The 25,806-nt window shown below is 43.4% G+C and overlaps 2 long non-coding RNA genes across 2 annotated transcripts; both read left to right on the forward strand.

Annotated features, from left to right (window-relative positions):
- The first annotated feature begins 17,388 nt into the window (after positions 1-17,388).
- LOC144933297 (uncharacterized) lies at positions 17,389-19,248 on the forward strand. The gene is made up of 3 exons (XR_013637009.1): positions 17,389-17,450; positions 18,276-18,389; positions 19,183-19,248. It is a non-coding gene; the product is annotated as an uncharacterized LOC144933297 (long non-coding RNA).
- Positions 19,249-19,321: 73 nt separating this feature from the next.
- LOC144933298 (uncharacterized) lies at positions 19,322-21,880 on the forward strand. The gene is made up of 3 exons (XR_013637010.1): positions 19,322-19,484; positions 20,291-20,378; positions 21,751-21,880. It is a non-coding gene; the product is annotated as an uncharacterized LOC144933298 (long non-coding RNA).
- Positions 21,881-25,806: the final 3,926 nt, after the last annotated feature.

The raw sequence follows: 25,806 nt of genomic DNA on the forward strand, positions 1-25,806 counted from the left end.
ACATACTCTTTGGTTCTTTCGGTAACGTCACGTAAGTAGAAATAAAATAAAACAAATCACGACGTTTCGATCGCAACACAAGCAATCTTCATCCGGTGGAACAACCACAGCAAGAAAAATGCTGAAGTAGGCGAGAGAGCTGCCGTGGAAAGAGGTAATACATACACATGTTGTATTATTTATGTTGTTAATACTCAAATGATCATATGAAAGAACAAAGTCATACTTTTCTTAGTAAAAAAATTCTTTTAAAAGGTTTTCACCTTGGCCCTGTGTACATGTACACCCCATGTGTTTATCCATTCCTGGATAAGCAACCTCCCCGTGCCGTTTTGTTGATCAGAGTTCTTTCGCCGTACTTCGCCACTGGTCAGTGTGTGGGGTGTGAAGGTGGGGAGCATAGTACTGTACAACAATGTTCCCCCCCTCCCGCCCGCCTTACTCTCTAATGCTCACAGCGTACCCCTGCAGTAGCTTCTGACGCCTGTTCATAGATGGTGGTAGGCGATTGTGGAAATCGCCTTCCTCTCTCCGTTGGGGAATCCCGAGTCAAGTTTAACTTTTTAAAGCACGTCGTAAAACTCACCTATTTGTGCAGGCCTTCCCCATTTACTTGGGATTTCAAAAAAACAGTACCCAAATTGTATTCATTGGCTTTTCCCGTTGTCTGATTTGGTTGCTGTGTTATTATCATTCGCTTTTATCGTAGTTTGATTTTCATTTTCTGCATTTCGAGTCGTCGTTTTTGTTATTATCAGTGGCTTTGTATTTTTCTTTAATTTTATCTATATTCGTGAATAGTTTTTATTATTATTTTACGTACAGCACTTTGAGATATGTTGATATGACAGATGCTTTATAAAATGGTGATTATTATTTTCCAAGCACTCCGGAGGATTGGGTTATAGGATCACACCATTTAGTTTTTGACCTTGACAGTCTGAAAATTGGGCACGTGTTCGGGTGGCAGACCTGGTCTTCACCTGAGGACGGCTGCTTGCGTTGTGGCCGAAACGTCGTGAGAATTATTTTATTATGTTTTATCTGTATTCTTTTATTACCTCCCTTCTACGTGACTTTACCGAAAAAACCAAGAAGATGAATCCCTGCAGTCACAAAAGCTTTAAATCGAATAATAAAAGGAATTGATTTGTACCGAGATCTGGCACCGATATTGTGTTCAACTTTATTTCAGTAGACTGCACCGTTTGCATAGACTTAAGCCAGATCGAGACGTACCTCTGTGATTGGTCTGTGGAAAAGGCGGAAACTCTCTATACATAGCGCACTGAAAATGTGGATTGTCAGGTGTATGAAGCAATACGCTGTCGGGGAGAAACCCTGGTGTGGGTGTGGTACAGATTTGCATGATGTTCTACGAGTAAAAATGTCATCAAATAGGCTGCGTTATGCAGTTTGGAGCTGGAAAAATTGCGCACTCTCTGGGTCATTCAGTTGTAAGAAATCGTTCATATTCACTAAAAAGTAAATTAGTAGCACGATGAAAATTCACCGGGATTCCAAAGTAATTCCCACGACTGATATTCACATGCAAAGTTTAGTTTTGTTCACAATTCTATTGATGGCGTTCAGTGGCGGTGGACTGTACATTCGTAAAATACTGATCGCTTCACTGCTTTGCAGGAATGACTGAGGCACAATCAATCTTCACTGCAGTCACAGCTCTTGTCTCAGTGTATGGAGCAAGCTTCATTCTCCACATACCAGCTGGAGCTCGTTCAAGCGGCTCTGCTCCTGACAATCCATGGATACTGTGGGTGTGAAATTCTCACATCTGCATTTGTACATTTTTGTTCCATATTTTCGTTAACGACCGTGTTTCTGAGCCGTATGCCATCGCAAGTGATTCTCACCGATGAAACATAAAACGGTCATATTTTTGATTATTGGTTTGTTACTTTTCATTATCAAGTTAAGATTTCCAAAGGCACTTCATCCCATTCACGTCTGGCTTGATTTCATTAATGTAATGTTGGTTACCTTCAGCGGCTGACCAAGTTTCATATTTTATCTGTTCTGCTTTTGTCAATTTGTTGACTGAGGTCACTCTTGCAAGTGAGAATTTTCCTTGGCATTTTCTCGTCTGGGAAAAAAAACCTCAAATGTAACTTGGAACTTGACATTTTTTTGTGTTCCGCTTTTTTACTCTCATTTTTTTACAGAGTGCTGTTGTATTCGATGTTCAGTTTCACATCGCAGTCTCTTTGTGATACTTCTTATCTTCGTCAACACGTATTTTGACTTTTGTTCTCTGTTTACTTTCTTATACCACTCCACCCTCCCCCACCCCCTCCCCCCATGTTTGTTTTGTAGGCATGTTTGTGTATGGGGCTAGATGTTAACTACCTTGCCTGGTAAGCATGGGGTCGTGGGTTGGATATCAACCCTAACGCATGTATTTTTGGAGTTTGCGTGTTCCCGTGGTCGCGTGGATTTTTTGTCCGGGTCCTCCGGTTTTTCCCTCGACATTTAGAAACATGCGTTTAGAGTAATTGGCTGCTAAACATTTCCACATGATAAGCCACTTCGTTGAGCTGTCATTCGTGGTCATGTCGCTTCTGAAAAATACCTATATATACTCTTAGTTCTTTCGGTAAAGTCTCACCTGATGACGGAGACTTGTGTTGCCTCTGAAACGTCGTGATTTTTATTGTTTTATTTTAATTTTAATCTCATTGCAGTCACGAAAGCTTCAAATCTAGAATTAATACCTATATACTCAGTGGGCCTTACCTGGTAAAATAAAAAAAAATTCAATATTTTTGGTTTCGTTTGGGAATATTACGTTTCATTGTCAAGTTAAGGTTTTCAAAAGCACCTCATTTGCCTCAATTTCATTCATACATTTTTTTGACACTTATCAATCGCTGTTCTAAGTACATATATGGGTGGTGACGTGGTCGGGCAAACGGTTATTTATGTGCCGCTTGTTGCAGAGATTCGCGCTTCGATTCCGGTTAATACCGCGGGTGTACTGACCATAAACTAAGCACCATCTGCCTCAGTGACGTCATTCAACATTAGCAGGCCATTGTGTGCTTACACTGCAGTTAAATTTGCTTTTAATCCCCCACAAATTAATGAATTGGGAGAACACGAAAGAAAAATGTCCCCTAATGTGAAACTACTGCAGCACTGTTGTAACTACATAGCGCCTTTCCGATAGGCTTGCGTGAATACCAAATATAGGAATGATTTAATGTTATGTTCAGTTGTGTTTTACGACTGAGTCCCTCATATAGATTTGTTTGTGACAGCTTGGATGACTTCACCGCACTTGGGTTTAATCTTTTTGTTCAGAGCTGTCCTTTGAGTTTAATTTGAAGTGATATATTTGAACAATTAAGATCCAATGGTGACAACTGCATGAACCGTAGCAACGTTTACAAGTGTGTGGATTGGTGTTGTATATTTGCCTTTAACATGTAATAGCTATAATGAATTAATTAAACGTGCGAATAAAACAATTAAACATGAATAAATTTTTAATAATAAAATAGTAATAAATAATCATACATTAAATAAGTTATTAAGACTGTTGACTAGTAAATTAATGAATAAGTAATACCTTTCATATCGAGGGCACTAACCTTTCCTAAACCTTTTTACATCCATTACACTATTGTAATATTACAATTGCAATTATTTAAATGAACACCTTTATTTTTATTATTATTAATTTCATACATTGACATTTAATAACCTTTCACACGTTAACATTTTTTTTGCGACCACCCATATATACAACAATTGACTATTTTCAGGAAATGGTCTCCCTGCTCTTCTGCTGGGTCGTCGTGCAAGAACACCAATACAGGGACTCCTCCACTTTCGACAATTCAACTTACGAACTTTCAGAGATACGAACAAACCTGGTCCGTGTCCAGCTGCCTGTTCGGATCGAGAGTCGTAAGTTCAACCGCCGCGCAATAGATTGCGGTGGTGGCATCTACATCTGCAGAACGCGAAGAACCAGCGGCATCTACATACACAGGAGATTACACAACTTTTAAAGCCATTCGCCGTGTTTAGTGTACATATCGTAACAACGTGTTTGGAATCGACAGGAGCAAAGTCGAACGACATGCTCGCATGCACGCAAACACCAACTTATTCAAAACTGAGCACTAATAATAATACATGCCCCAATGTCACGACCTTCGACAAACTCACGCACACCACAACGATGCAGTACCCTAGCCCGCACTTACACGCACCAACGCCACCTGACGCTTTTCAACACACCTCTTACACACAAACACCGCGTCCACACAGCATGTATAGCTTTACGTGAGTTAATACTGGTAGGAACCTCCTGGTTACACCAGCCCACAGGGGATTATTGTGTCCGTCCGTCGTGCAGGGAGGGGCTGGGTAGGGAGGGAGGGGCTGGGTGGGAAGGGGAGGGGAGGGTGGGGAGGGGCTGAGTGGGGAAGGTGGGGCTGGGTGGGGAGGGGAGGGTGGGGAGGGGCTGGGTGGGGTGGGTGGGGATGGGCTGGATGGGGATGGTGGAGAGGGGCTGGGTGGGGAGGGTGGGGCTGGGTGGGGAGGGGCTGGTCACCCCGTGGTGGCCCTTATAAAACTCAACGTTTAACCTACTCACGCTGGCTTGTGCCCATCCTCACAGTCGGGCATATTTGCGGAATACACCACGCCACCGTTGACCCTGGCCATTGACCGAGCAACCTAACGTTCCTACCAGCTCCCTCCGCAGAAATGTGTTTCGGGACTTACAAAACCTCTCTCTTAACTTTGTTGGAGTGCGGGTTTGTACCTTCCACAGCACCCGTGCTGCGAATCACTCGGATTAATCATTACGCGATTTCAGCGCCACGCAATCACATTGACGAGTGCGTTCACTGCCCACGAAACAACGCACTGCTGCCTCTCATCAAGTAAAGAGAAGTCCCAAGAGACCCCACCTTATGCAGCAAATCTGGCTGTGACGGTCCCACGTGATGACGGAGACTTGTGTTGCCTCCGAAACGTCGTGATTTTATTGTTTTATTTTTATAAATTATTATTTCATTTTTTACCTACGTGACTTTACCGAAAGAACTATGAGTATCATAGCAGTACCTGCTTCGGTGTGTAAACATCACCACTGGGGAGACAAAGGCAGCAGGGTGTGGTGCTGGCCACCCCAACCCCTCGTGTGCCGTTGCCAGCCTTCATAGGCACTGCTCTCTAACAGCACTTGCCCCAACAGCCTGTTAAGGCTACATGGGGGATCTTTGTCTTTGTTGTGTGTGTCTGTGCGTGTATACGGGTATTTTGTGCCCATCATACACTCCACCCCCACAACTCTCAATTGGTGATGGGGCAGCTGTGAAGAGAGTGGAGAGTTTGCCATACCTGGGCAGTGTGCTCATGACCGGTTCATTCCGTATCATTTAAGCAGCATTATCTTTTCATCGGTTATGTAACGCTGTGTGGAAGCAAACAGATATGTCGCTCCACACGAAGTTTCGGGTCTTCTCGGCCACGGTCATGCCCTCCCTTCTTTACGCTTGCAAAACGTGGGCAACCCGAATGGTACATCTTCGACGACTGAAAACATTTCAGCAAGGACGCTAGGTGCTACCCATTGACTAGGTAGGCCAAAACCTGTCAAAACTTGACTACCCCCCCCTCCCTGTACGAACGCGCACCTTTACACCCCCCCCCCCCACCTGCGTACGTACGTACGCTTGACGCATCCGAATCCTATAGAACGGCCGATATTTAATCCACGCAGAAACGATCAAGGTCCACCGCCGGCTGCATTAAAGAATTGAGTTGTGTACCTTTAACAAGTTTGTCTTGTGTCCGCTAGGTTCAAACGCCGACTGAACCCGGTCGAACAGGTGACGTGTTATTCATGATCCTGGCTGAAGTCGACGGACTTGATGCAGCGTCGCCAGCCGATATTTTGTGGCCACGCATCAGATGCAGCTGAAATCAATGATTGTGGGTGCTAAAGCTTCAACGTCAGCAGAGGATATCTCAGGCACTTCAGGCTTCGATACGTGCTGGGGCGCATCACCAGAAATATACAAGATCGCTTCTGCTCGCCAACGCTTTACTTGCTAGATCAGCAGTAACATTTTCATACGTAGTGTCATCCCACTTTATTTTCTCCCATAACCGATTCGTTTATTTGTTTTGTTCTTGTTTACTAGCTTGCGGCCTAGCTTTACACAAAGCTTTGTACAAACAGTTACACTTGACCGTGTTATCCATCCTGACTGGTTATTCAAAAACACGCGTCTATTTTGATCTTCAAACACAATTAAAACTCGGTGAACTCGTCTCAATATGAAGTGCGTCGACTGAACATCTGCTGTAACAGTAGACCGATGTACAGACGAGTGTTAGTACTGAAGTCCAGGCAGCAGCAGCAGCACGAACAGAGCACCGTGGCAGCTAAAATCTTGAGCCAGTGGCAGTCTGCAGTGAGGCCAGATTCAAGGATGTGTGATCCATGGGTCAGGCCGCCAAACTATGTCAGACTCACTGCTGAGCTGCGTGACAGCTAGCAGTCAGGGGTACGGTGGTGTACAAGTGACACCTCTCCCACAGTCCTACTTCTCCTGAAGAAACTCAACGGTGGCTCATTTGAAGGCCAACGGAGACAAATTATTATCGAGGCTTCACCCCCCCCCCCCGTTTCATATGCGTACATTGTCAGTAGACACCCCATATGCAAGCGGACGCATTTGGGTTAACCCCCCTCCCCCCTCCATGCGTACGTACTAAATGGATGGCCCCTTACTGGGCAGTTGGAGGCAGTCGCCCTCCAGCAACAACGAAGGGCAGAGGAGCGACGCTCACAACAACGAGCGGAACGCCATGCGGCTAAAACACAGCAGTTGACACGGTCGGGGGCACAGGTGGTGCATCAGGCAGTCATCTCAGTTAGTCGACCCATGGCACCTGCTGGGTCTGCCCCGTGACCTCCTGGCAGCGGGCGTTCGACACTTCACGTGGCCTTAACGTGCACATAGCCTGGCACAGGCGTCGTGGAGACGTCACCGCCACTTAGTGGCGAATGGCGGTGGTTGTTCTTGTGTATGGGTACGCGCGTGCCCCGTGTATGTGAGTGCAATTGTGGTGACTTATTGCACCCCGTCCGACTACGATCTATTATCAGAACCCAAGGTAAGTGGGAATAAAAATCTGTTTACGTTACTTTAGTTAGTTTTATTTACAATACAGTTTTTACGTACAGTGTTACATGCAAATGTACAATATTTGTTTTTAATAACGAGATTAGCAATGCTTCTCTATTTGTTGAACCGTAACACATTTCATAACACCGATCTTTTGGCAATTAAAGTGCATCATTGTGTTCGGGCTTACGAACCGTTCGACTTACGAACGGGCTTAAGAAATCAATGATGTTCGTAAGTCGGGGACCGGCTGTAATGAGTATTAAAAATCACCCAATATCTCTAGATTTGAAGCTTTCGTGACTGCAAAGATTCATATTCTTAGGTTTTTTCGGTAAAGTCACGTAGGTAAAAAATAAAATTAATAAAAGTAAAATAAAATAAAAATCACGACGTTTCGGAGGCAACACAAGCTTCCGTCTTCAGGTGGAACCGTCACAGCCACGACAGCTGTATCAAGTAAATGAGAGATTACAAGAGCTACCACTCCGTATATATAATGGTTGAAGAGGGGAAGGGCCAATATCTATCCACTGTTAGATGAGGGCCTCCCCAATACCTCTTCAGAGGTCTCTAGTGCAACAATCCATATAGCTCCTGCAAATGAGCTGATTTCATTGCTGCACACCGATGGTGGAAGTCATTGAGGAACATTTAACAACTGAATAAAGAAGGCTATGAAGGTTGGTCGAAGATGAAACAGCAAAATCAAAGTCAAATACGACAAGATTGCTCAAACTATTGAGCATATATATATTATAAGTATAACTGGAAAGCACATTAGAATATATGTTAACCTAGCACAAAATATATTGAAAGGTCAACCGGCATGAGGACAACTCAAATAACAAGGCAGCTGAGAGTAAGTACGCCCACGTTTAGCCAACTGACTTTAATAATAAAAAAGACACGTACTGCTTTTCCTACAGAAGTAATGCGCCTTAAATGAACACAAATGCTCGCACACTCGAGTGTGTGTGTGTGCGCGCACACACGTGTGATGTGAATGGGCGTGGAGTTTCCGAGCATCAGAAATGTGGTTTGTTGGGTTTTAAGAAATTGTCACGTCATGAGCCACTATAAGAGACCCGTGCCAGTGGTCAAGGCTCATCGAGAAAGGCGTTGGGGGCTCGCGTGCTACAGGCATAGACAACGAGCGTCGTCACCATGAGGCTCATTGCCAGCCTTCTCACCTGCTTCCTCCTGGGTGAGTCACCTGCACTTTCCAGCTGAAATGTATCATCGCCTGTGCTTTGGGATGCGATGTGGCTTCATTTGAATAATGAAGAATAGAAAATGTGTTCAACTTTACGATTATTTCTTTTGTTTCTTTTTCAGTTGGCGATGTGCAGGGCAACTGGGAGGGTTCATTGCAACGGGTGTTGAGCTATCCAGGCACCTGCCACAAACAGCTGCAGGGCTCGGGTTACTTTACCATTCCCTACAACGAGAGTTGCCTCTACACGATGAACGTTGACGCAGATGAAGTGGTCAGCCTCTCTCTGAATTACTAGTAAGCAGTGTTATATTTTTGAAATCTCTTGTTTTTATGAAGGGAGATAAGCGGAAGAAGATACGCGCTGTACAACGGAGGAGATGCAGTATGGTATAGTTGGGTGGATAGGCAATGAGGGGACACTCAGGAGGGCCATAATCGTGCAACGCTAAGCCAATGGACCGTGTATGGTATGGTCAATTTTACTATGCACAGCAGGAGAGTTGTGATAAAGTTAGCATCAGAAACAGCATCAACATATCTTTGTTATTTTTTACAATTAAGATACCATCGTGAAGAAGAGACGTGCATGAATGCAGTCAAATCAGACTGTTTTAAATCGTCACATTGGTGAAATAATAGCCCAAACTGTCAGTTAGAGCTGATGGGTAAATGTTGGTTGAGACACGGAAGACTTGGGAATGGCGGGGGGAGGGGGGGTCAGTGAAGAGGTTTTGAGCTTCCCCCTAGCGCTGTAACAGAATAAAATGAATCCGCGACAGAATGAATAATACATCACATTTTCAGGCCCAAATGTGGAGACATTGGGCGTGGCTTTGCCCATGTAAGGAATATACTGCATCGGGAATTGACGATACAAAGTTGGTTTAAACGGGAATCGTCGAGATTGTTAACGATCCAAAGCTCGATCACTGCTCGATAACTTCTCAAAGACACACCCCTCCCCCCCCCCATGGACACATGTATTGAAAATGCCATAGCTTGATTACTGTTCGATTCCATCGATGCAAGTATTCAAAATTTCAAAACTCGATCAATGCTCGAACACATGGACATGTGTATAACAATGATGTCATAGCTCGATCACTGTTCAAATATCGCTCGAACACGTAGACACATTCAAGCCATTTAAAGAATCAAGATACTGCTGAGCAATACAGACATTGCATCTGAAACATATATACCGTCTATACTGGCTAGGTAAGAGAGGCAATCTGACACACCACAGGGACGTGGAGGGTTATGTTTATATTTTGTTGTCCACAGTTTTCCCTACTGCCTGAACAACAACACTGGAGTGAGCGTGCATGATGGGCCAGACAATATGGCACCCATTTTATCCACGTTTTCCTGCGGCTATAATACTGCAGGCTTCGTGTCAACAAACTCAACCCTCTCTGTATACTACTTCCAAAGTAGCAACAATTATTCCTATTCATACGTCTATATCTCATTCTATGCATCACCTGGTGGGTACCACACTCACACACACACACTGACACTTGTTGGGTAATGTTATTCAATCATTCATGCTCGAAGTTTGAGTCAGATCAAAGTCCACTAAGATACATTTTTAATTAGTTAACACTGGAATAAGCCCATTGAAGTCCTGGCAAAAACCTCGTGAAATTAAGTCAATAAAATAATTTACACAACAAGGTGAGAGTGAGTGAAATTTTATTAGCTACAGTCAATTCAATGATCGAATTTTGCAAGTGTAAGCTAGACATTATGCTTGTTTACTCAGGAAAACCTCGCTGAGTCTCATTAATCCATTGAGAAGGGTCCTGTAAAGTTTTTTGCATGGGGGGATGATTGCTGTGTAGATTTCAAATGAGTAATTTGCGGAGTACATTTTCAAACTTGGACCATGACGGTGCCACCACAGAATGGCCTACTCTTGCGAATAGCATCACTGGATCATTAATGTCTGCTGTGAACCAGACAGGTGTGCATTTTATTGTTAATGCACCCGCAGTAATAACCAGGGTGGCCACTGGATTCGAACTGTGAATCTCTGCAACAAGCACCGATCACGCTACCACTAGCCCATGGGAATCAAACTTATTTAAAGCAGCTTTTAAAAAAGTTCGTATGTTACGCTTGGAATAACACACCTATTGGCCAATGAGTTGGAGGTATTATTTTTTTTCAGGACATTGTGCATCATTATATGCAAATATGCATAGGTTTTTTTCCACAGTTGAACATTTCACGTTTTGAACATAGAGAGTTAATTCGGGGTGTAGGTGTTCTATTGTATGCAAAGGTGTCCGCCAGAATTTTGGTTCTCACCTCGTATCCTTTTGACACACTGATTTTCTGCCAAGTAACATTACCAAACAAAGAAAAATCGTATTCATTCAGCATCACCTTACAAGTTTGAAGACTTACACGTGAGCATTTTCGAGATAAACTTGACAAACATGTGTATATTGGTATAAGAAGTACAGTTTATGTAAGAAGTGTTCCTGCTAACATTGTGCTTTGTTTCTCAGCTTCCTCGAGGTGTGGGGGGAGGCTGGATGCTCAAAATATGATGCTGACATCTCCAAACTACCCACACAACTATGAGTACAACTCCAGTTGCACTTGGGAAGTCTACGCTCCACCCGGATTTATTATTTATCTATATATCAATGATTTTGAGTGAGTATGGAGTGCGCCATGAGAAAATCAATCCTACGGACATTGCAACATAATTGTCTGTGGACAATTTGTGCTTTAAAAATAATTCGTGCCACAACTGTGGGGTATTTAAAACCGATAAAGATTACGATTCCCTCTTGGCTGATTTGCTCTAACTTGTTACCCTGAATTGTCACAATTGATCAAATTTCAGGGGGCGGATGAGTGAGGGAGAATTGTTGTATGCTTACTTATTTGGCTGGGATGACTTAAATTCTTTAATAAATTATACGACTTTCATGAATCATACTTAGATGCTCAAATGACATTTCAGCAGGGTCATATTACATTTCGCCACCTCAAAGTTGTTTTGGTATTTTGGGTTTTAGTGTGACATAACTCATGAGCATTTTAGCCATCACCATGATGCACATTAAATATATTTAATGGAAATGATGCTTCGCATTCAATGTAGGTCAAATAATAGGGGAAGCTCCCCCATTGTTCAGTCTGCATACTTTCTATCTACAGAAATTCCAATCTTGATTTGAAGCTTTCGTGACTGCAGGAATCCATACTCTTTGGTTCTTTCGGTAAAGTCACGTAGGTAGAAAATAAAATAAATCACGACGTTTCAGGCGCAACACAAGTGTCCGTCATCGCTTTCCCACCTGATGACGGACGCTTGTGTTGCGCCCGAAACGTGATTTATTTTATTTTTACCTACGTGACTTTACCGAAAGAACCAAAGAGTGTGCATAAACTCCACCAATACATATAGAATTGAACCAGAATTAACTAAATTGACTAAAAAGGAAGAAACTATATTCGGAATTGATTCCTAAATGGACAGGGAATTGTTGTCGGCTTCCAGCTCTTGCCACTTTGGGTTATATCACTTTATTTTAGAAACTCTGCTGTTCATTATTTATTAATTTCTTGTCGCTCAGGGTACTGGATGAGCCCGGGGCTGATAGAACTCGCAGTCACAACCGGCAGTGCGACCACGACAGCCTCACCGTCCTGGAGAACGACAAAGGAAGCAGCTCGGTGGTGACTCGTCTTTGTGGGATCCTGCCAGCCAGCCAAGTGTCCACCACTGGCAACATGACCCTGCAATTCATCTCGGATGGCTCGGGGAATGGAAGGGGGTTTAGCCTTCGCTTCTACCGCAACGGTAAGAGGCTCGGTGGCTATAGTCTCTAAAATGTTGGCGAGTGCACGGAGGCATTAGGAGACCCTTTATGATCTCCTATTTGGTCTCCGTGAGCTCGATGTGCTTGGTTGTTTAGTAAAGAGGGGAGAAGTCTGTGGATGTAGGGTCATATCTCTTTTTTTGTAGCTATGTATGTATGTTGAACTTGTTTCGCACTGTATGAAGCCAAACGTGCTAAGTGGAGGTGCGGGCGTATTTTCTAAAATCTTAGTGCTTCAAATACACAAGAGTTGCCTATCTCAACAATGCTTTTTGGGTTCTGTAACATTTATGAAACGTTTCAGTTGAGGCATCGTTTAACTTACATTTTTGCTTTTCTCAGTTGTTTGAAAAGTAGTGACTCGATTTATAATCATTTTTTATAACGACACATGCATATTCGTGACACATTTCAGCTGGTATACTCAACTAAAATGTAAAAATATTCATTGTATTATCTTTGTACAACATGAGGTTTTGGTAAGTGAGGTGGATTGAGTGAAACTGGTAGTTCTCGTGCATATCAAAGAAACTTTATAGGCATCTAGATACACAGGGAAGCACAATTCCACTGGGAACGGTGTACAAAAACCGCACAGACACATGCATCACCGAATGTGTAAAGCTGGCTAAATCTCAGGCAGTGAACTGGCAGGTAACCACAGCATGTTAAAGGTATTGGCCTAGAGCTGAAAAACGAACGTTATGGGTTTGATCCCTCCAACAAGAAACAATAATCATCACATTTTTGGTAAATATTGCTCCCAATCGACTGCAATTGATATTATTTTCTATTTCACCAGCTAATTCTATCCTTTTAAATGGTCTGGTTATTAGCATAGGTAACCGTGCCCCACTATTGGCGTGCAAAAGTGACTCAAAGGAGTAGGGCACGGGCAATATAGGGGTAAAAGTGCACGAGGCTTGAAGTCAACCCGTATCCATCTGTACAGCTGTTTCTCCTGCTGATTCTAAGTCCTGTCACAGCCAGGAAAGTGAGTTGAGCTTGGGCTATTTACAGTGAAAGACTGACCACCAAATAATGCTCATCCTGCCCTATTGGAAAAGTGGCAGGGTAAAGTATTGGGAAACTTAACACATAGGTTTTTGCAGCCTATATTATGATTCATGCTTGATTTTTGGGTTAGGGCACGTGATGATTTGGCAAATGATTTCTTAAGACCCTCAGCCCGACACAGCCAAACAAAATGAGTGATCACACGCACGAGCATTTAATGTGTCAATTATACTTTTTTCAGCTCAACGTTAAATTGAATTCTCACAAGTAAATGTAGAAATTAGATACGGTGTATTTGATACTGCATCACATATCATCAGGAGAAGATCCAGGATGTCAATACAAATCTAGGAAGTGTGAATTTCTGACTTCGTTGAGTTTTTGTTTTTCTTCCTGACTCTCACTTGCTCGTGGGCTGAAACAATAATAGTCGGTGCGTTAAATGCTCGTACACCACGCGACAATCTCATTGGCTTGGCTGTGGTCGGGTGGTGGATGGTCTTAACGACGCAATTTTTTTGTCAGATCATTATCTGGCCCCGCCTGAAAACATCTATTACGGATAAAAGTTTTAGGCAACCTGGAGCTGGTGAATATCTCCAAGGCCACTGCTGCACAATTCGCGCAAACCGTGACAATGCAGCTGGTGACTTGATGGTGGGGTTGATGGATCACTATGAGAGTTGGCACTGTATTGCCCATGTAAGCAGTAGAGCAAGGAAGTCACTACCCGATATGCAGTATGGTGGCCTTACAAATAATCAGAACCGGCCCTAGACCTTTGGGGCCCTAAGAAAAATTTGGTTGGAGGCCCCTTTGATGTATGATTTTTTTCACCCACTAGCTAGCAGTGACTCTAGGGGGCCCTCTGCTGACCACGGGGCCCTTTGCAATTGCAAGGGTCGCTTAGTGGCTGGGCCGGCTCTGCAAATAATGGATGAGATGAAACGGTCAGTCTTGTAGACAGAGTCCTCAACATGGATAGTGGCATCAAGGAATGACGTTCACGGACACAGTGATAATGGTGGTGCCGATAGAAGAGTAAGGAGGTGCATAACTGCCAGTAAGTGACTCGAGTGAATCGGTGAGTGATGTTCACGAGAACAGTGACCATGTGACTAGCGATAGCAGAGTGATGAGGTGAATGACGGGAGTACATTTTTAGTGCTTGTGTTCTTGCCGCAGTCTTACTCTTGATAAACAATCCCAATGAAGGGGTTTTGTTTTTAACTCATTTATCGTTTAATGTTTCTTTCATTCTGTCTGACGCCTCTCGTTGCCCACAAAATCAGAGAACGTCTGTGGAGGAACACTGGAAGGTACTAATGGTACATTTGGCAGCAACTACAGTTATCAGTCCTGTTATTGGCATATCACTGTCCCCGAAGGAAGCGTCGTCTACATCAATGCATCATCAAATTGCAGGTAAAGATCACTGCCTTAGTAGTCTGTGTGCTTGGCAGATTGTGGAGGAGCGGTCGAGTGGGAAGTGGGGGGGCAGAGGCGGTGTATGTGTCGTTTTTTTAAGTATGGTATAGTGACAGACAGGCGCATGCATGACAGGGCACAACAGTCTGGGCCCCTTCATTCCGACCAAAAGCCAATAAATGAAATCCGTGCCTGCATCCCCTATTTGCTGTATTAATGTAAAGTGCAGTGGAATTAGCCGTGTTTTGAGAATTCACGAGCTGAGATTCTACTTGTGGATGTGTGGCATTCTGAATATGGGACATTTACACAAGTTAAATCGAATGTGGTTATTGTTACTTATTCCACACTATTCATGATGCTTAAAATGGTTCCAGACTGACAAAGCCATGGCAGTGGAATGAACTGTCTTGCTCGTCGGGAATATAACAAGAAACGTTTATTTCGATCACCAACGTTTGTCCAATTTCTCCCTCAATCCAATAATCAAATACAGCCATGGCCATCTGTGTCAACAACAACAACAACTCTTTTATCAAAATAACAAAAACACAGCCACCTCTCTCTCGCTGCCCTCATCCCCCACCCCACACATCCGGCCGGCACCCCCCCCACCCCACCGGATCTCTCTCCATGGCTGCCCCCCATTTCCATGAGGCTCATCCCAGGCATAAAATATTTTAAAAAATACTCTTAACTTGACTGAGAAAATATTATATCCTCCCCATCCTTCCATTCTCGGTCATTAAATTCTAAACATTTCTACTGGGACTGCAGACTGAGCTGTTGAAGTAAACTCACAATATGTCAATGACGCAGGGGATTGTGAAGGGAAGGACGATATTGTTTGGTGTAAATATGGCATTGTGAAGTAAAGATATCGCATACAAGGTTTGTTCATGTCAAAGCATTGTTTTTTTTGCAGTTGTGGATCACATTCAGCATCATTAGGCGATTTGCCCGAGTTGAATTGGTGTGTTTGCTCAGGTGACAACTTTATTTAGCTGTCAGGTGGAGGAGGGCAGACAACACACATTGCCATTGCACTTGCGCGACCTGACCAAAAAACCAATTACAATTATAACATTGGTCTCAAAACCTGAGAGTAAAATATTTTACTCATTTCACCTACAAAATTCCTTGATGGTACATGTGTGTATAAGTATGTGGAGAGTGGTGGCGTAGCGGTGAGTGTGCTGCATTACGAAACCGGCGACCTGAGTCTGATTCCCGCTCATGGCCAACACCAGTGACAATTATTGAAACCACTTCTGGGCCTATCAGAGGTCAACTCGGCCTAAAATAAGTACCTGGTGCAATGTGTAAACCTTGCCACTAGGGAGACAAAGGTGCCCGGGTGTTGTGTTGATCGTGTGTATCAGCAGGATTGGATCCTAACTGGTCAGCTCCTTACATGGACAGGGATTGCGCCGTGCAGTCTTGACATTGTGGCAGAATCTACTTGCCCTGCCCCTATTTTAAAATAGTGAGGCACAATAGGAATGGACCACTCTTTTAATGATTTCCTCATGTAGCAATGGAGTAAAGCGTGGTTTTGTGGAGGTCCTTATGCGCTGTGCAGTACATCATCAATGCACGTGTGTACACCAGCATGCGATACCGAGTCGGGCCTGTAGGTGGCTGGCAGGGTTATTGAGTCACCTGACATGTACACCAGTCACGTGGTTAATGGCGACTCGGTTGAGGATTGCTGTGTGTGACGCACATGCTGGTGCATTTTATAGGCAAAGGACCCAAATGTTGTTTTTTATAGTTATAGAAATGTTCCAGTCCTTAAGTTTGGCTTTGAATTGGTAGTTTGTGATATATTCAATTGGAGGGGGTTTATCACTGTACACGGTAAAATATTACGTACTGTAGTTAATACTGCTAATTCTCTAACCCTAATAGTGTTTATTCTATAACCATGCCCATGCACCCCGAGTATGACTACTTGCAGTGCTATTAAGAATATAACACATGTACAGTAGTAAGTTGTATAATGGTGACAAGTACAGTTAATATACAGTATACACACAGGACATAATGGATGTAAGATATTAAGTAGATGTTATAGATAGACATACAGCTTAGGATTAAAGTAATATTCGAATAGTGAAGTGTAAAGGTTATGATTAAAGACAAAGATGGTTTATGAATAGTGTAATTGGGTTTAAGGGAAACTTATTGAGTAACCTGACCCGTACACCGGTCACGTGGTTAATGGCGACTCGGTTGAGAACTGCTGTGTGCAGCTCTCACAAATGTGTTTGTCCTCGATTTGGAGCACCTGCCCACGTGTCCTTAATTTCGAGCGTGCAACAATAGTTTGGCATTTGCAAAATATATCAATTGCAATATTTTGGCTTTGTGGAAAGTTTGTGCCAGTGGAAATATCCATAAACCGAATATTATCTTCATGAACTGAGTCGTGGTATATTAATGTAGCACTAATGATGGCAATGAGTGTCCCACACAGCTCTGTATAGAGATGCATATCATAATCCTGTGTTATGGTTACTTATATCACCTCTTCTGCTGTTTTGTAAGTGGGTTGATGCCGGATGAATACTGATTCTTATTTCTCTGTCAGTTGGGACAGCTACTATCAATGGGCAATCTACGATGGCGACTCCACGCTTGCACCTATTCTCAGCCAAGGATACAGTTACTACGACTGGGAATGTGCACAATTTTCTGTAAAATCAACGGGGAACAGTGTCTTCATCCGCTACTATGGGGAAGCATTCACAGCTACCTACACAGCAGTAGGTATGTACATTGTACGATGATGTTAATATACTCGAATGGAGGCCTAAGTGGATGAGAATGTATGTTATATGTATGTTGAACCTGTTTTGTACTGTACGCAGCCAACGGAGATGATAATCGGAGGTGCGAGAATGGATGTCTGTGAGAGTGAGGAAGTGTGGAGACGTCCCTGCCCTTCCTCGTGATCCCCTTGGTTTGATGCCTTGTCTTGATGGATAATGGCAGTCGTGATTGGTATCAATATCTGATATGGGCACCAATTCAGTCAGTTCAGGCTTATAGTGTGAAAATCGTCACCAGGGAGACATTGGCGTGGCGCTGGTGACAAAATCAGTAGCACCGTGTGCTCACCACGGGTAAAACGCGTGCAACTATTGTGAGGAAATTCAGTTTATTGTAAACAGCAGCTCCCACTGTTGCTGTGGCTCGATTGGCTCGATGTCCCTTTTGGAACTCAAAACATTGTGGGCTTGAAACTTGTCTGGGGAAACATTTTTAAAACGTTTCGACGTTAAATATATTTAATCAGTTATGTTATATATTTTGTATTGTCAGTTGATGGAAAAGTATTTTAGGAAATTCAAAATTAAGCGGTGCGGTTTTTAAGTGGATTGAACGCCGCTGCTGTGATCACGCAAGCGGGATGATCGTGGCCGCATACCAGTCGGCGGAGGCTGCCATGAAGAGACGACACCCGGCAGTGACTCACGGTCCCTCTTCTTGGTGTAGAGAGGAGGTTGTGAGTCGTGCTGCGGAGAGTTCTATCATGAGCTGTGGTAATCTTGTCATGAATTGTTTACGTATTTACCCATTTGTCTCCAATAGCTGCGGATCAGTCGTTTGACTGTGATTTCAATGGAGGCTTCTGTGGCTGGGGATCCTGGTCTGAAGATGTCTTTCACTGGGACATAGTGGACAGTCGGTCCTATCCATCATATGGTAATGCTTCATAATGAACATGTGTTCACAGCTAACACTGCAACATTGTTTTAATACACAGCTATTCGAAGCATTGTTTCTCCTATTTTGTGTAGTTACAGCGAACGTGTAATTTTGCGGATGTCATTACCCTCATGTACTTTCCAACTGCTCTGCTACACCTGTCATCAATGAAATCAGGACGTTAGATGTATAGTGGCATTATTTGCAAGAGTAAGCCATTGTGAGTCATTTAAATGTTTTACTTAAAATCAGGTAATTGGGATTATGCTTAGCAATTATCGCTCCCTACTGCGAAAACTTGACAGGAACCTCCTGCTTAAAAGAGTCACGATACAAGCACAGAAATAATACATCAACACAATTATTGAGGTACTTGTGTTTTTTTGTAACAATAATTTCCATGGAAATGGTCCTGGTGAATGCATAGCCTGTACTTTTCAATAAATAATTTGCAAAGGGCAATGAATGAAACATTCTTTCACCAACATAATACATTACTAACCTTTATTTTCATGCATATTTTTTACATCCCATATTTTTTTCTGAATTGGGGAGTTCAGCTTCAGGCATAGCAGTAATCTGATCGCAGTGACATCTGTAACCATTAGATAAGGATTCGCTATAAAACAATGTATATGATAAGAGACGAGTGGCTCGCACGTTCATCTATTGCTTAAATCTCCATCTGTGTGACAATTCTTATAAGCACACTTATTATTTGTACAACACACACACACACCTTTTCATGGATTGCCTGTTCAGTCGCAGTCTCAATTGTGTCTGTGCGCAGATGGGAGTTCCTTCACTGGAGTACGCATAAGATCTCAACCCAGGAACGGCGTGCAATTGAAAAGCCATCTGCTGAGCCCCATCTTGCAGCCTTTCAATGGAACTCGCTGCTTTCGCTTTAAATTTGGACCTTACAACAGTGCCAGTCTCACGCTCCGCGATGCATCGGGCCGCGGGGGCATGGTGGGGGACGGGAATCTCCCCCTGCTGTGGAGGCCCAGTCTGTTAAACATAGCGGACGTGGGCGGTGACCAGCAGCAGTGGTCGCAGGCGTTCGTGAACATCTCCGCGGACGTCACTCAGGTGCCCTTGTTTGAATTTTGTCTCAGTGACCTCCTGGCAGGGAGCATACCGCACTTCACGTGACGGCCTCAAAGTGCACCTATCCTTTGCACAGACGCTGTGGTGATGTCACCGCGATTTCTTGGCGTTTGGAGGCTGCTGCTGTTGCCTTTGAAGCTTGCCATTAAAAGGCTCGGGAAACATCAATGTTAATTGATATTTTATTATCAACAACGTTTAATCCATGATTGCAAGGTGTGCTTTTATACTGGAATAAAGTTTTATATGCAAATTCTGCTTATAGATTAAAACATTTGTCTTCACGTCAAAATATTGCCATCATGGGACATTTGTATGGACTCAGTTGATGCGATTGTAATTATGACCACGTATGAACACGGGTTGAAGTACACAGCCTATAGTTTAGTAAATAATACATATAGACTAGAGTATGGGAAAATGCTGTCTTGACCAGTCTAAAACAGTGGTTTTCAGCCTCATTGTTATGGCGGCCCCCCAAATCAAGACGACTCGTCCCCTTCCCCAGCCACTGCATCCACTCCCCCTTGGTTACCAAGGCCACAAGACACGGATCACGTGTCCGTGCCTTTAATCAACACGGTGTTAGTAAGGCATTCGTTGTACTTTCTCCATTTTTCAATCATCGCTCTTCACTTATGTTCGCTGTGTCCAGGAATCGAACTTGAATATTTGGGTTGATAGTGCAGTGCGCAAATCACAGCACCCAGCTTTTTTTGCATGTTGTTGTTTTGCGGATTGTTTGTAATAACTGCAGGGCGCTTGTTCATTGCACCTTCTGCATGCAGGTACTGTTTGAGGCAACCAGTAGTGTAATCGAGACTCTGGCTGGGATTGACAACGTGGAGTTGGATCCAGAAGCCTGCCCGAGTGACGGTAATACAAATCATCTGCATTGATTCAACATGATATTTCATCTTCAGGTGTGACTGTGTGACCTCATCACCAACTGTTGCTTAACTGCCCCCCCATCACCCGGTCTCTGTAGACCACTTTAGCATACAACGGATTAACGGTTGGAGTGTAATGAGTGGTGACGATCATGATGTTAATATTGCGTTTGGCAATATGTTCACGAGCCAATAAGCCAATGTCGAGGTCTGCTAGCCACGAGAGGGCTTGAGGAGAGAGGGTTTGTGTATTTTTTGCTGTTATTCCTCCACTGAAGGAGCACAGACTATGGTGGTTTACTATATGGTCCATAGTTTTGGTTGCATGGCCACAATCGCACTGTGGCTGGTCTTTAATGACCCATTTATGAATGAGATGTGCACATCAGCCTGTTGATGTTCCGATGCAGTCGATGGTTAAAGCAGTGCCTTTGAGGAATGTCGAAGTCAAGAACTGCGATGTTTGGGTCTCAAATGAGGAATTTGTTCTGCACGTCCACGTTGTTTCAACTCTCTGGCATTCTTCTCGGCGAGATTCTGGGCCAGAAAGAAATTGGAGAGCGTAGTTAAGGCGATGTGAATGAGGCTACATCAGGGATCTGCATCGTGAGGTCCTCTGCTATTTATAATAGGTCTTTACACGTAAACAATTGAGGGGAGGGGGGGGGTGTCATATTTATAGTTGCCGAGCACAGGCCAAATTTCCGAATACGTCTAGCGTCCAGCAACAAACTGCACTATCACAGACGTACCGTAATAGGCGTGAACACGTTTAATTTAGCAAGGTTTTAAGAGCTTAGGATAATTGATGACGATCGATCAGATGGAATTCCAAATTGGAGCAGTGCGAGGGAAGAAATAGAAGTGAAGTAACCTGAAGTGTGGTGAGTGAGTGGGTGAGTGGGTTGGTGAATGAGAGTTGTTGGGACCTACAGTGTTGTTGTAAAACACGGTATGGATATTAAACTGTCATTCTGGTGAGACCTCAACATGTGTGGAGGAATCAAGGATAGAAGTTCATGAGAACGGTGACCATTATAGTGGTTGTAATATAGTGACAGGTAAGTGACAGAATGACGATGAGACGGCGTAGTAGCGACAGAAGAGTGATGAGGATGCGACTGACCATAGGAATTCGTAAGCGCTGGATTAGTGCTTACTGATTATATTGAATTCTATCAGAGCACCATGTATCTTTTGGCTGGTCCTTGTACGTATGATGATAAACCTCATTATCATCGTCATGAGGATGGTTGGCTTTGTTTCATGTCACTATAAGCGGCGAGTGAAACTTAGCACGTGAGCTAGTGCTGGATGCATGATTCCTCATGCTCTGTTCTCCCCTGTCTCCACATCAGATGTGTGTTACGAGGTGGTCAATGCTGACGATGGTGTCATCATGGCCAATCCTTCTGATGGCAATGTGACCTCATCGTGCATCTTGGAAATAACGGTCTCCACGGGAAAAATCATTCAGCTTCAACTGAACCCAAATCTGTAAGTGAACGGTGCCATAGAGAAGGGGTCACTTGGTCAGGAGCCTCAATCTCTGGAGGGACTCATCATGTACATTTCATAAACCTGAGGCAGAACTTATAGATGCTGTCTTGAAGTGTTATGTCCAAGTGTCTCTCTCAGATGTGTTTACATTCACCGTCAGAAAACTTGTCAAATTCTGGGTTCAAGCACTGAGTTGTCAGCAAACAGTTGCCCCCTTCTCTCTGGCTTCCTCTCTCATCACATCCAACCCTGTTTTCCATAGCACGACATAATCATGAGCGTCATTGTGTACATAATCTGTCGCTTCACATAAACACATTTAAAGCAGTATTCACACAATCAGCCACACAGCCTTCTGATGACATGCTGAACGTTGAAACTCGTGCAGCGTTTGCTTGACTTGAACCAATGTTGCTGAAGTTATGCACTCCCAGAAGGTTGTATGTGTAAATAAGTATAACCCGTAAAAACAAAGTTTTTCACTATAAATCCTTTATATGCGTGGCGGCTAGAGTCCTCTCGTCCTCTGGCTTGAGATGGTTGCCACCTATGGGTCAGATGATTGCATTGCACTATTAAGCAATTGGTAATTAAATATAATTTATTTTTGTCTTAAAAAGTGTAAAATTTTGGAAAAAATTTTTCACGAACATTAATTGTCACGCACAACGAGTCTGTGTGGAAAATGTCAGCTCGATTGGATCACGGGAAGTGGGTTAAAAAACGACCGAAAGATTTGCACGGTCCTAAGCAAGCAAGCGAACTTAATATAAAGGATTTAAAAAAGGGGTTCTATTTGTGAAGGAGGCATATCGTCCGTTTTTTTTTTCGTCTGTTATAAATAGCAGTGGACTTCATGCGTGCGGATCCCTGCTGTAGTCTCATTGACATCAACCCTAACGACTCGCTCTGATTTCTCCAGTCCTCCCTCCCTCCACAGACCCCAATAATAGATGTCTTTGGGTTAGATCGCTTTCTCCACATTCTGAAAGAATTGTGACACAAATGGCTGAACACAGCCAGTTCAGAAATCTTAGCAAATCTGCTCCCTCCCTCTACTGTGAATTCCCCCCCGCCCCCTTTAGCGTGACATGGGACTGCCACTGCTATTAAACTTGTGCTTTGACTCTCAGATATATGACTTTCTTCGGCCCATGCAGCTCTTGATAACCCATGATTAAAACACACTCGTTGTGACGATATTATTTTTACCATGACGTATTTGTTATTCATGTGCTTGTGAGACTGTGCATGTTCTGCCATCATGAATCATGTTTTACAACAGCCATTTCCTGTTACACATGAATACATATATATAATGCAATTAAATTAAGATTTTAAGTTGTATAATTAATTGTGACCTTCTTAACCATTGTTCGTGCTGATCATTTACATTTTTAGCTGTTCTTTATTAAGGATTTTATAGCTATGCCTCTACATATGTACAAAAACTAGTCATGTGCATCTTCAGCACACCATCCTCACAATGATCTGCCTCTCTCTGTCTCATTGTTTGTATCTATCTCTATCTCTGTGTTTGGATTTATGTATTTCTGTGGCCACTGTGCTTGTCATTGTCTGTGCCTCTGTGCATTTGCAAATCTCTGTGTCTTTCTGTGTTTGTAATTGTCCGTGTCTCTGTGTGTCTGTCTGCCTCTGCAATTCTCTGTGTCTCGGTGTTGGTCTCTAGGTCTCATATTTGCCTCATCTACACAGAGCTCCATGAAGCATTGGGTCTTTTTCAACGGTTTTACTTAACTTGACTCCTATGTGTGTCGTGGTCAAATCTTGTAACCAAAATTTAGTCGACTTCCTGTTGTCCAATGAATTCCAAATGTTGCACACGTACTCATATCCGGTGACAATGCATGCCTGTATCAAAATCGGCATCAATTAATCAAGTAATTGGCTCTTTTTAAGCAATTAACATCTTGTATGGACAGCTTATTAATAAAATATTAATTTGGGTAGGTCAAAAACGCCGCGGTCCCTAAACTTTGGAATCGCCTCGCCCAAGAAGCAGGCGCCACGTGTCTCTTGTCATCAAGATGTCGTTCACTTCCCATTGTCCAATCGAGTTATTTATGTTTTAGTGTACTTTAAAATGAAACCGTTGTTTTAATAACTGTTTTAAAGGAGTGTACTTTGTATATAGACCTGGATGTAAACACTCAATACACATCAGTTTGCTTAAATGTGTCCCTGCATAATTAAAAGTGGCTCCATATTACAGTGACTAATAATGATTAGCCAATACAAACACTGCTGAATGTCTTGCTTGTTATTATACGGACTGTGCTGTCGTACATTAATGATGTTTTTCTTTCAGGATCTATAACTCGTACTGTGCATCTATTTACAACGTTAAAAATGGGTCGTTGAGCCAAATTAATCCGTCCTATTATAACTCAAATCCATATCAGTATTACTCTTCGGAAAATCAGCTCATCGTCAGATTTAACAAAGGGTGCTCAAATCATTCAAGTTATATTATTGGGAACTTCACTGCTATAAACCCAAGTAAGTACTTGAGTGTCAGATGTTTGTGAATACAGTATATATAAATATTTCATCGGCAAAAAAACATCAGCATGCATTGGTATGTCAAGATGGCATCTCCATGCTGCACACAAAGGGTTTCCACCTGTCTGGTTTGACTCCTACAATCCGGGGAATTGACATCTGTGCTCGGGTAGCAGGAATTTACTTTGTACTGAAATCTAATACTGGTGTAGTGCATTCAACTGAGTCGCAGACGTAGCCTTGGAGGCAACACATTTATTTAACTCCAACACACGGGGTAACTTCCCCTTCACGGAATAACAACCTATGGTGGTGACCACCAGGCTAACTACACTAATTACTACACTACTAACTACACTAGTTACAACGTAACTGCTACTACGGACCAGGACCGACAGCTCGGGTCCAGGTCCACGTGTTTGAGACTCGTTGAACGTAGAACGTAGACGAAGGTTTCTTCCAGGATGAACAACTACCCTGGTCCCTCTCGGGACCTGGCTTATCTTCTCTGCGGCGTGGCTGGCTCCACTCTTGGCCACGACCACCTGCCAGAATCCTCGGGAAGGATCTGGATCCCAACCACGTGACCCCCCCTAGCCCCCACTTGGGGCCCCTTTGTAGACTTAACTGGTCACGTGTCCTCTTGGGTCAACCAGAGTGCCATGGCCTTTAGTAACCTCATTCCTACGGCCAGCACTCCCACACCTTGTCCTGTAGAGCTGGCACTGCACGCCAAGCGTGTTGCTATCTAGCGTGATCAATCAGCACTCACCGGGCCCCTCTAGGGCTGGTACTACACCCACACCACGTGGTGTCCGTGATGTCATTAGACCGCACGCCGTGTCTCTCTAGGGCCGGCACTGCACAGTGACATCCAGCGATGTCACCACATCGGTACTGTGAACTTTGTGATAATTTATTGCATAGTGATTATAAACGTTGGCCGAAAAGGTGGCAACCCTATGCACAACTCAAAAGAGTTGAGATTATGGTATTTCTTGAATTAGGTTATTTTGCCAATAGGCTGGTGCCAAATTGTCCCCACAGTGCAGGGATGAGGCTGCTCAACATTAAGCCCCTCCAGCGCTAATGACAACAGTAGGCATTGGGTGGGCCTATGAGTGGTGTTCAGAGGACATTGGGCGCAACAAACTTGACATGGAGCTGGTTTAATTGTCAATGTATAATTGCAATCTGGTGGAAATTGCAATAATAGGGCATCACCAGACGAGAGTGCGGTCTAGTGATGAAACGAGGACGGATTTCTCAGTCAACCTAGGTCTATGAAAACTATGCAGAAGGTATGGACTAAAGTTCAACAAAATACCACCTCATCTTGGTACAAATCAATTCCTGTCACCCTGAACACAGATGCCAGTTCATAGACTGTC

Source organism: Lampetra fluviatilis, chromosome 7 (genome assembly GCF_964198595.1).
Source record: "Lampetra fluviatilis chromosome 7, kcLamFluv1.1, whole genome shotgun sequence".
Lineage (NCBI taxonomy): Eukaryota > Metazoa > Chordata > Hyperoartia > Petromyzontiformes > Petromyzontidae > Lampetra > Lampetra fluviatilis.